Below are 13,085 nucleotides of genomic sequence, written 5' to 3'. Positions count from 1 at the left end.
ATCGAAAAGTAAGTTACATGCTTAAATTATTGAGGCAATCTATTACACATTTATACTATCTAAAAGTGAATTTAATATCATCCTAAACTGACATGGAAATAAAATTTAATAAAAATTAAAAAAAAACGTGTTTGTGTAAAAAAAATAAAAGGGCAAATTTTTCCCACCCCACCTTTCTCTTTCAGTTTTCCTACCTTTCCTCTTCCTCAATTTTTTTAGTATCACAAACACTATTTTCATATCAAATTCATCAAGTCAAGAACGGATTATTCAATTTATTTTTGTATCTTTTTATTGATTGTGAACATTTGAAATAAAAAAAATTAGATATTGCTTTTTTTGTGTGTGTAAATTTTTTTTTGAATTTTGCACGAGATTCAATTTTTTAATGTATGTTCATAGAACCTTCTTCTTTCTTAGAAAAATTCTCTCTAGATTTATTTCAAAAATAGTAATAGTAAATCGAGCACCAATTCTAAATTGTCCGACTAAAATCTTTACAATTAAAAAATTGTAATTTTTCACAATTCTCTTCTTTTAGCTTGAATGAAATTTGTATATTGTGATAATTTTTGTGGTGGTATGACTTTTAATTTCAATAATGACAATGAAATTCGTGATTTTGATGGGGTGGTGAATTTATGATTAAAATTGTGATGAATTTCAATGATAGTGATATGATTTCGATGGTTAATTAGTTAAAGTTATGATGTTTGTTATCGGTTTTTTATGATGACAATGGTTATGGAAAGACTTCGGTGGTGAATTTGATAATGGATAGTGAAATCTATGGTGGTGGAGATGTGAATTTGATGATAATAACAACAACGGTAGTAATTTACTGGTGGGTCTGATGGTGTATAGGGAAGAAGAAGAAATTGGGTGATTTGAATTTATTTTTAAAAATCTGACGTCAATATTGATGTGGCAGTGACATTGTGACGATGTGGCGCGAGCGTTAAATATTTTCTCATCATGTGACTGGTCTATGTGTATCAGGGTTGAAATAAATTCACTTTTAAATAATTCAGGTGGGTAATAGGTCGTCGCAATAGTATAAGCGTGTAACTAACTTTTGTGACAAATTTAGGAAAAAATTTATGCATTTCCCCTCCCAAATAACTAGTTTAGTGCATGCTAGTTAGTAAGTATGTATGGCTTTAATTAATTACCCCCTACCCACTTTAAAAAAGAATAATTTACTTTCCAATTAACTAGTTAAGTGCACGTGTTTTGCACGTATATATCAGTCTTTACAAAAAATAATTTACTTCACAAGTAACTAGTTAAGTGCATGTGCTTTGCACTATATATCGCTTTAATTAATACGCCCTGAAAGTCCTTTCCTTACAGTCAAGTGACTTTCAGCTCCTCCTTTCTTTAATTCACAGGCACAGGAGGTCAAATTTCAATTGTTGTGAAAGTTACCAATTATTTTCTAGATGGTTCTGCAACACGTTTGGAACAAAATAAAAGTATCTTCATTTTAAAATTCCATTGGACTCGACTGGAGTAATGTTATCATTACCAATGATTACAATTTCATCAATATATAGTAAAAGAAAAAAAGAACAGTTTCCACGTCGTTCTCCATCAAATACCAAATTTTTTGGAAAGATGTGTATATGCTTGGATTGATGGAGAACGACGTGGAAACAGAATACTTTACAGCCTCACGCAGATAATCTATTATTTTCGCCTTCAAATAAGGATTGAGGCGCTACTTTTAGCCCTTCCAATTCAAAACTCAAGAGGTAATAGATGTTACCTGTTTGGTTTACAAGCAGCCACCTTTAGTCTTTCCCATCATGGTGACTGAGTAGATATCAGGCGAGTTCATTACTTTCTTTTTTTAGTTTATTTAAAAAAAGAACAATCTTTTTTTATTTTTGCAACACTTTAATTTCAACTTGCTACATGTTTTAAGACTACAAAATTGAAACATATTTTAATATATTTGATATAACTATAATTTAGGACCATAATTGAAAAGTCTATTTTATTTTTGATGAAATAATAATTATTCATCTGAATAATTAATTTATCAAGTATAAAACTTTTTAAAAGTAATACACATATTTTAAAGATAACATAGTTAGAATAGGATAACTCACCACACTTATTGACAAGTAAACGTAGAGAACAAATTATATTATTGATATCAAAAATTAAAATTATAGTGATTTTGATGAAAACTTATCTTATTTATTATAGTCGGAAATTAAATATGAACAAAAGTCAATATTTAGTTGTGTGTCAATACCAAAGTTAGAAATTATGTTTACAAAATTTCAATTAAGTTATAGTTAGTTTCCATAGATTTAAATAAGAAAATATTTTGGTCAATAGCATTTGTGTACCAAATACATCAACCTTTTTTCCCCTTGTTTAAGCATTTTTATTTAAATAGTGCTTTTTAAAAATCACTTTATAAAGTTTATTCAAATAGGCTCTAAAATATCATGATTTTTTTCAGGTTAAAAATAACTGAATAAGTTGAGACTTAATTAGTAATTATAACTCCAATTAATTTGAGAGTTTCAAATATTAGAATAATAACTAAAAACAATTATTTCTTTAGAAATATTAATTAAAATTTTGTCCTTCACAAAAAAATCCTAGACACAATTGTTATAGATTATTTTTCTTAAATAATTATCATTTAATCATTATACTCATACTTAAAATAATTATAGAACGATTATAACTGTGGTAAGTTAAAGATTTTTATTCGATGATAAAAAATTATTTAAGAAAAAGGGTAAAAAAATTCCCTTAAGGAATTGGAAATGACTAAAAAATGTTCTTCTTTCATCTATTGGAGCAAAAACATAAAAATGCACTTACAATTAAATTCAACCCTAAAGTACCCCTTCCTTTAACATAAGCTGATGTAGCAAAAATAATTTGGAGGATTAAAAAAGTACTATCAAATTCTTTCAGTATTCTTGGATCTTTAAAAAAGGTTATAAAAATTTCTATATATCAAGTAGAGCTGTCAATATGGGCTAGCCCACCCCATCCGGGCTAACCCATACATGCTTTGACATTTTACGGGCTAGGCCGGGCTAGCCTATTTTTTGTGTGGGCCAGAAAATGGTCGGCCCAGTCCACAAGTACGTGGGCTAAAGGCTTGCCGGGCCAGCCCACTTTTTAAAAAATAATATATTTTTTTATAACTATTAAATTAAATTTTAAATTATAATTTAAAAATATTATCATAAATATCGACAAAACAATATTACATTATGTTAGGCCTTATTTGTTTGCACTTAATGGGGTTTGAATCTTAATCATTCAGAATTGCCTCATTAAGTGTGTTTGTTTTTAAGAACTGGATCTTAATTATTCAAATACAATTCATTAAGTTCGTTTGTTTTATTTTCTTATAAATCTCTTAATGGGTCTGGATATATCTGAATGAATCAGATCTGTAACATACCCTTAACACTATTCAGACTAAAAAATAAGACTCCTATCTTAATTCAACTAAATCACGACAACTCATAAAAATTGTTTTCTTATTTAATTAATATTAGTTACATGCTTGTCATTATAATTTCCTTTATTCATATTAACTTAATATACATCTTTTACTTTCTAAATTAATCAATATATTTGAATTGATAAGCACTCCATGCTATAATATTTAGCACGATTTTAAAAAATAAGAAAGTATTAGTTATTTGATCGATGACAATAAAAAAAATTATAATAAAATAAAATATTTTCCTAAATTATATGTATACTACTCTATATAATGTCACGACCCAAAACGAGCCGCGAGTGGCACCCACACTTATCCTACTACGTGAGCGAACCAACCAATCTAAACCCCAACATTTCAACCATAATAAACAGAATATAATGCGGAAGACTTAAAACTCATTAACGAAATCAATTAAATAACTTCTAAAGTTTATCAATTACTATCCCCAAAACCTGGAAGTCATCACCACAAGAACATCTATCCTCAAATTACTAAATCTATGAGTATCTAAGAAGCTAAAATAAGTAAAAGAGATGGTCCATGTCCGAACTTCAAGACATCCAGAAGCGAAGAAAAGAATCCAGTCCGAGCTAGGAACAATAGCTCACCCTGAAATCTGATTATGCTGAAGTCTGGCTAGAGTTACGGTTGAGTCGAAGTCGATGACACGTTTGTTGCACTCCACAAATAACAAAGAAAGAAACATACAAGTAGGGGTCAGTAGAAGGCACAAGTACTGAGTAGGTATCATCGGCCAACTCAAAATAGAAAGCAATATATATCAGATAATAACATAAAATCGACTACCATACTCAACAGATAACAACAACAAGTACCATAACCATTGGCCACAACCCAAGCACATCCATGAGCACTCACGCCTCCATACCATACTCGTTAGGGAAATAGGTTCTTTAAATTGAGTATATTAACATAATTCAGGATTCATTCTTTTTACTATCCTGGTGTCGGAACGTGACACTCCGATCCTCTACTACTATCCTGGTGTCGGAACGTGACACTCCGATCCTCTACTATCCTGGTGTCGGAACGTGACACCCGATCCTCTACTATCCTGGTGTCGGAACGTGACACCCGATCCTCTACTATCCTGGTGTTGGAACGTGACACCCGATCCACTACTACTATCCTGGTGTCGGAACATGACACCCGATCCACTATTACTATCCTGGTGTCGGAACGTGACACCCGATCTACTATTACTATCCTGGTGTCGGAACGTGACACCCGATCCATTAACCTCATTCTTTTAATTCATCAAGCCTTCTTTTATACCAAGGCATCATTATTAACAGAGAGGGTTTTAGGTTTAAGCTTCACAACCTCATCTTTCCAACCCATTACAATTACATAATCACATCATGCAAGCATACAATTAAGCATATAGAAGACTTTACAATACTATCCAATACATATCATTCGCTATTAAGAGTTTACTATGAAATAGCATAAACCATAACCTACCTCCACCGAAGAATTGTGATCAAGCAAGCTATTCCTCAAAGCCTCTGCTTTCCCTTCGTTCTTCTCTCCCTCTAGCTCGTTCTCTCTTCTTTTTATTTTTGATTTTCTCCTTTTTCCAATTCCCTTTGTTTTACCCTAATTACCATATAATTAAGTATAAAAGATGGTAAAAGTAACCCACTATTTATTCCAAGATTGTCTCCTTTAACCCCCAAGTAATTGAATTATTAACATTAAACCACTAACTATATAATCATAAGCAGGAATAGTCCAAAACACCCCTTAAAAACTTTTAACAGAAATCCGACCCAGTCAGGGTTACATAGTCTGTGACGGTCCGTCGTGCCTGCGACGGTCCGTCTAGCTGAGTCGTCACAGAGTTCAGAGACTCAAATTCATTGAAGAGTCTGTGACGGTCCGTCGTGCCTACGATGGTCCGTCCTGCTCTTCCGTCGCAAAGTTCAGTGAGTTGTTCTCAGTACCCAATTTTCCAGAGTCTAAGTGTTTTTGAACGAGACCCCCTCGACGGTCCGTCGTGCCCATGACGGTCCGTTGTGGGATCCGTCGACCCAGATAGTTATAACCAGAAATAAACTCTACTGCTCAAAACGACTAACAGGTCGTTACAATAGATACCAATTTATCCATCGTTCGTCCTCGAACGATCACAAGAAGAAAAACAAGGGCGAAAACGAGTACTTGAATCTGTAAACAGGTGTGGGTATTTTTCTTGCATATCAGCCTCCTTCTCCCAAGTGGACTCTTCAATTGGTCGATTCTTCCATTGAACCTTAATGGATGCAATCTCTCTTGACCTCAACTTGCGGACTTCTCTATCTAAAATAGCAACAGGCTCCTCCTCATAAGACAAATTCTCATCAAGAAGAACAGAATCCCAACGAATGATGTAGTTTCCATCCCCAGGGTATCTTTTCAACATAGACACATAAAATACCGGGTGCACTCCTGCCAGTCCTGGGGGCAAGGCTAATTCATACGCTACCTCCCCCACGCGCTTCAGAACTTCAAATGGACCAATATACCTCGGACTAAGCTTACCTCGCTTACCAAACCGCATCACCCCTTTCATGGGTGAAACCTTCAGTATGACTTGTTCACCCTCCATAAACTCCAAGTCTCTAACCTTTCGATCTGCATATTCTTTCTGCCTACTTTGAGCCGCTAAAAGCTTTTCTTGAATGCATTTCACTTTATCTAACGATTCCCTCAGAAGGTCAGTACCCCAAGGTCTAACCTTAAATGCATCAAACCACCCAATGGGAGACCTACATCTTCTCCCATACAGTGCCTCAAATGGGGTCATATCAATACTTGAGTGATAGCTATTGTTGTATGAGAACTCTTCTAAGGGTAAGAAGTTATCCCAATGACCACCAAACTCTATCACACATGCACGAAGCATATCCTCCAAAACCTGAATCGTTCGCTCAGACTGACCATCGGTCTGAGGGTGAAATGCAGTACTAAGATCCAACCTAGTACCTAATTCAGCATGCAATGTTTTCCAAAACTTAGAAGTAAATTGTGTGCCTCTATCTGATATGATGGAGAGTGGAACTCCATGCAATCGAACAATTTCTGAGATATAAAGTTTGGCTAACTTCTCTGCATTGTAAGTCACCTTGACCGGAATGAAATGAGCAGACTTAGTCAATCTGTCAACAATTACCCAAATGGAGTCATACTTACCCATTGTCTTTGAAAGACCAACCACGAAGTCCATTGCAATTCTCTCCCACTTCCATTCAGGAATGGGCATTCTCTGAAGTGTCCCTCCAGGCCTCTGGTGTTCATACTTTACCTGCTGACAATTCAGGCATTGAGCAACGAAATCAACAATGTCACGCTTCATCCTACTCCACCAAAAATGTTGCTTTAGGTCACGATACATCTTGGTTGCACCAGGATGTATAGAATACCTTGAACTATGAGCCTCTGTAAGAATAGTGTGAATCAAATCATCGACGCGGGGTACACATACCCTTCCCTTAATCCTCAAAACACCTTCCTCATCGATTTTTGCTTCTTTAGCCTCTCCTTGCAATACCTTATCTCGAATCCGGATCAGTTTCTCATCAGTGAACTGCTTTCCCTTAATCTTGTCAAGAAAGGAAGATCTTGCCTCCACACAGGCCAAAAATCCTCCCTTGTCATTTACTTCTAGCCTCATAAGGTCATTAGCCAAAGTCTGAACCTCTCTAGCCAATGGGCATCTAGAAACCTGCAAGTGGGCTAGACTTCCCATGCTCCCTGCCTTTCTACTTAAAGCATCTGCCACAACATTAGCTTTTCCCGGATGATACAAGATAGTGATATCATAGTCCTTCAGTAGTTCCATCCACCTCCTCTGTCTCAAATTCAAATCTTTCTGAGTAAAGACATACTGTAAACTGCGATGATCTGTATAGACTTCACACTTAACCCCATATAGATAATGTCTCCATTGCTTTAATGCGAACACTACTGCAGCCAACTCCAAATCATGGGTCGGATAATTACGTTCATGCACCTTTAATTACCTCGAAGCATAAGCAATTACATTCTTCTCTTGCATTAGCACTGCACCCAAACTAGAATAGGATGCATCACAATAAACAATGAAATTCTTACCTTCCACTGGCAGGGTAAGAATTGGTACAGTAGTCAACAAGGTCTTGAGGTTCTGAAAACTTTCTTCACATTCGTCCGACCATACAAATGGAACACTCTGCTTAGTCAAATTTTTCAGTTGGGAATCAACAGAAGAAAATCCCTTGACAAATCGACGGTAGTAGCTAGCTAAACCAACAAAGCTCCTTACCTCTGTAACATTAGTAGGTCTTACCCAATTCTTCGCTGCTTCAATCTTGGTAGGATCCACCATCACTCCATCCTTAGAAACCACATGCCCCAAGAAGGACACTGAATCTAGCCAAAACTCACACTTGGAGAATTTGGCATAAAACTTTTTCTCCCTCAACATTTCCAATACCATTCTCAAGTGCTCCTCATGTTCTTTCTTGCTCTTTGAGTATACCAGTATATCATCGATGAGTAAAATGACAAAGAGATCCAAATATGGTTTAAAAATCCCATTTATTAAGCTCATGAAAGCAGCAAGGGCATTCGTAAGTCCAAAAGACATTACTAAGAACTCATAATGTCCATACCTGGTCCGAAAAGCAGTCTTTGGCACATCCATTGCCCGTATTTTCAATTGATGATAACTAGATCTCAAATCGATTTTTGAGAAGGTACAAGCACCTTGTAACTGATCGAACAAATCATCGATGCGAGGAAGAGGATACTTGTTCTTAATAGTTACCTTATTCAGTTGTCTGTAGTCTATGCACATCCGAAAACTTCCATCCTTCTTCTTCACAAACAAAACAGGAGCACCCCAAGGGGATGCACTTGGTCTAATAAAGCCTTTCCCTAACAACTCTTGAAGTTAGGCCTTTAACTCCCTTAACTCGGCGCGAGCCATTCTATAAGGGGGTATGGAAATGGGGCGAGTACCCGACTCCAGATCAATACAGAAATCAATGTCTCTATCTGGTGGCATACCAGGAAGGTCTGCAGGAAACACATCCAGAAACTCACGGACTATCGAAATCGACTCAATTGAAGGTACTTGGGTAGTATCATCCGTGAGGTGTGCCAAGAAAGCTAAACAATCCTTACTAATCATTCTCTTAGCACGAAGAAAGGAGATGATACGAACTGGAGTGGGAGTGTAGTCACCCTCCCACACTAACAGATCTGTCCCAGGCTTGGCCAATGTCACAGTTTTGGCATTACAATCTAAGATTGCAAAGTTTGGAGAAAGCCAAGTCATACCCAGAATTACATCGAAATCAACCATTTCTAAGATAGTCTACATGAGTATTGCTCCCCATAAGAGTCACAAGACAAGACCTATACACCTTTTCAACTATCACGGACTCACCCACCGGAGTAGAAACACGAATAGGCATGTCAAGCAATTCACAATGCAAATTAAGACCAGTAGCAAATGAGGAAGATACATATGAAAATGTGGATCCAGGATCAAATAATACAGAAGCCATGCAATCACAAACCAAAAGATTACCTGTGATAACAGCATCAGATGTCTCCGCTTCAGACCTCCTGGGAAAGCATAACAATGGGCCCTATCACCTGTCTGTGTGTTGCCCCAACCATGTTGTGCTGCAGTCGCTCCGGCTTGCCCGCCACCCCGGTTGGCTTGGTGACCACCATTACCTTGACCACCACGTCCTCCAGAATTGCGGCCTCTTCCATGACCACCTCTACCTCTGACTATTGGGGGTCTGTAACTCTGTTTTGGACAATATCTCTTAATATGTACAATTTCCCCACATTCATAACACTCTCTGGGTTCAAGCATAGGTCTCTGTGAGAACGACGGAGTCTGGGGATAACCTCCAAACTCAGAGAAATGTTGACCGGTCTGCGGTGGACCCCCAGCTACAGCCTGTAGTGAAGACTGAATAGGTAGGGCTGGATAACCTCCTGAACTCTGCCCTCTGGAGTAAGAACCACTAAACTCACCTCCCTTACGAAACTTCTTAGTTGCTGATGCCATGGTGAAGTCATCTGACTTCACTCCCTCCACCTCTATCACAAAGTCTACCACTTCCTGAAAGGATTTTGCTGCAATAGATACCTGTAAGGCTGGAATCTGCATATCTGACCTCAATCCCTTCACAAAACGGCGAATCCGCTCTTGTGGACTGAAGCAAAGCTGGGTGGCATACCTAGATAATGCACGAAACTTAGCCTCATACGCAGTAACCGATATCCTGCCTTGCTCTAGGCTCAGGAATTCATCTCTCCTCCTATCCCTCAAAGTCTGAGGTATATACTTCTCCATAAACAAGCTAGAGAATGATGCCCAAGTCATAGGTGGTGTTTGTGCTGGTTGAAACTCAACATACGATCGCCACCACATTTTGGCATTCCCCTGAAGTTGATAGATCACAAACTCGACGCCAAATCGTTCTACTATGCCCATCTTGTGTAGTAGCTCATGACAATCAACCAGAAAATCATAGGCATCCTCAGATTCAGCACCCTTGAAGACTGGAGGTTTCAATTTCAAGAACTTAGTGAAAAGTTCGTGCTGATCACTCGTCATCATAGGCCCTGTAGTCAATCGAGGAAACGTGCCTATTTCCAATGAGGCATCCATGCGGGGAGCCACAACAGCTGCATGTTGTACTCCCGGAACCTGAGGTGTTGGTGCAGAAAACACTGGAGGTGTCTGGCCTTGATCAGATAACCCGCTAAGATAAGCAAGAACCCGATTAATCATATCTGGGGTAGGTTGGGGTGGTAATTCCTCATTCTGCACTTGTTCATTCTCCCCTTCCTCACCCTCTCTTACTACTTCCTCAGTCGGTGGAGGAGTCACCGCCCTAGTACTAGATGGGCCAGGTGCTTGTCCTCTTCCTCTAGAGAACGTCCTCCCGCGACCTCTACCACGACCTCTTGCCACTGCTCCTCTTCGAGCTACAGCCTCAGTGGTTGGTTCAGACGCATCTTGTCTTGCCGGTGTTGATGTTGGCGCGGTTGTTGCTCTAGTTCTAAACATCTGCGAAATAGAGTGAAGATGGTCAGATACCAATTTGTATCACCTAGATACAAATTGGATCCAAGTAATAGTACGAAAGAAGGAAAGAATGGAATTTTCCTAAAGTCTTATAGCCTCGCAAAGAAAAGTAAAGGCGTCCCCCTACCGTTCCTCAAAACTCTACTAGACTCGTTCTTGTATGATGAGACCAACGAACCTAATGCTCTGATACCAAGTTTGTCACGACCCAAAACGAGCCGCGAGTGGCACCCACACTTATCCTACTACGTGAGCGAACCAACCAATCTAAACCCCAACATTTCAACCATAATAAACAGAATATAATGCGGAAGACTTAAAACTCATTAACGAAATCAATTAAATAACTTCTAAAGTTTATCAATTACTATCCCCAAAACCTGGAAGTCATCACCACAAGAACATCTATCCTCAAATTACTAAATCTATGAGTATCTAAGAAGCTAAAATAAGTAAAAGAGATGGTCCATGTCCGAACTTCAAGACATCCAGACGCGAAGGAAAGAATCCAGTCCGAGCTAGGAACAATAGCTCACCCTGAAATCTGATTATGCTGAAGTCTGGCTAGAGTTGCGGTTGAGTCGAAGTCGATGGCACGTTTGCTGCACTCCACAAATAACAAAGAAAGAAACATACAAGTAGGGGTCAGTAGAAGGCACAAGTACTGAGTAGGTATCATCGGCCAACTCAAAATAGAAAGCAATATATATCAGATAATAACATAAAATCGACTACCATACTCAACAGATAACAACAACAAGTACCATAACCATTGGCCACAACCCAAGCACATCCATGAGGACTCACGCCTCCACACCATACTCGTTTGGGAAATAGGTTCTTTAAATTGAGTATATTAACATAATTCAGGATTCATTCTTTTTACTATCCTGGTGTCGGAACGTGACACTCCGATCCTCTACTACTATTCTGGTGTCGGAACGTGACACTCTGATCCTCTACTATCCTGGTGTCGGAACGTGACACTCGATCCACTACTACTATCCTGGTGTCGGAACGTGACACCCGATCCACTATTACTATCCTGGTGTCGGAACGTGACACCCGATCCACTATTACTATCCTGGTGTCGGAACGTGACACCTCCGATCCATTAATCTCATTCTTTGAGTTCATCAAGCCTTCTTTTATACCAAGACATCATCATTAACAGAGAGGGTTTTAAGTTTAAGCTTCACACCCTCATCTTTCCAACCCATTACAATTACATAATCACATAATGCAAGTATACAATTAAGCATATAGAAGACTTTACAATACTACCCAATACATATCATTCGCTATTAAGAGTTTACTATGAAATAGCATAAACCATAACCTACCTCCACCGAAGAATTGTGATCAAGCAAGCTATTCCTCAAAGCCTCTGCTTTCCCTTCGTTCTTCTCTCCCTCTAGCTCGTTCTCTCTTCTTTTTCTTTTTGATTTTCTCCTCTTTCCAATTCCCTTTGTTTTACCCTAATTACCATATAATTAAGTATAAAAGATGGTAAAAGTAACCCACTATTTATTCCAAGATTGTCTCCTTTAACCTCCAAGTAATTGAATTATTAACATTAAACCACTAACTTTATAATCATAAGCAGGAATAGTCCAAAACACCCCTTAAAAACTTTTAACAGAAATCCGACCCAGTCAGGGTTACGTAGTCTGTGACGGTCCGTCGTGCCTGCGACGGTCCGTCCTGCTGAGTCGTCACAGAGTTCAGAGACTCAAATTCATTGAAGAGTCTGTGACGGTTCGTCGTGCCTACGACGGTCCGTCCTGCTCTTCCGTCGCGAAGTTCAGAGAGTTGTTCTCAGTACCCAATTTTTCCAGAGTCTAAGTGTTTTGGAACGAGACCCCCTCGATGGTCCGTCGTGCCCATGACGGTCCGTCTTGGGATCCGTCGACCCAGACAGTTATTACCAGAAATAAACTCTACTGCTCAAAACGACTAACAGGTCGTTACATATAAACTATTTTAAATTGCATTATATTAGATTCTCAGAGTATTTGAGTGCAAAAAATAATCATATTAATGGTGTAACTTGATGTTGAGTTTTTAAAAGATAAATCATATTACCTTGTTGCGGTAAAAATATTCAAAATATTATTTTATATGAAAAAAACTATTTTACTAACAAGGTTTTTATAATATTTTATTGATATAACGTTTAATTTCATATGTACATTCAGATATCGAAAATAAATTGTCCCAATAATTGAGTGTTCAGATTCAGAGACACTATTTTAATATTCAGATGTTTATTCAGATTTACACATCTAGATCTTAATGAACATCTTAATATTTAAATGTGTATTCAAATTCAAACGTCTTAATCTTAATAGAAACAAATGAGACCTTGTCACTACTTGTTGATCAAATTCACAAATATAATAATCTTTATAATATTTAGGGAAAATGCACAAGTACCCCCTAGACTATAACCGAAATCCCAAAGACACATCTTACTAAGGTTGTATTACCCCCCTG

Source organism: Solanum lycopersicum, chromosome 2 (genome assembly GCF_036512215.1).
Source record: "Solanum lycopersicum chromosome 2, SLM_r2.1".
Taxonomy (NCBI): Eukaryota; Viridiplantae; Streptophyta; class Magnoliopsida; order Solanales; family Solanaceae; genus Solanum; species Solanum lycopersicum.
The sequence above is the reverse complement of the archived record's forward strand: the minus strand, read 5'-3'. Positions refer to the sequence as shown.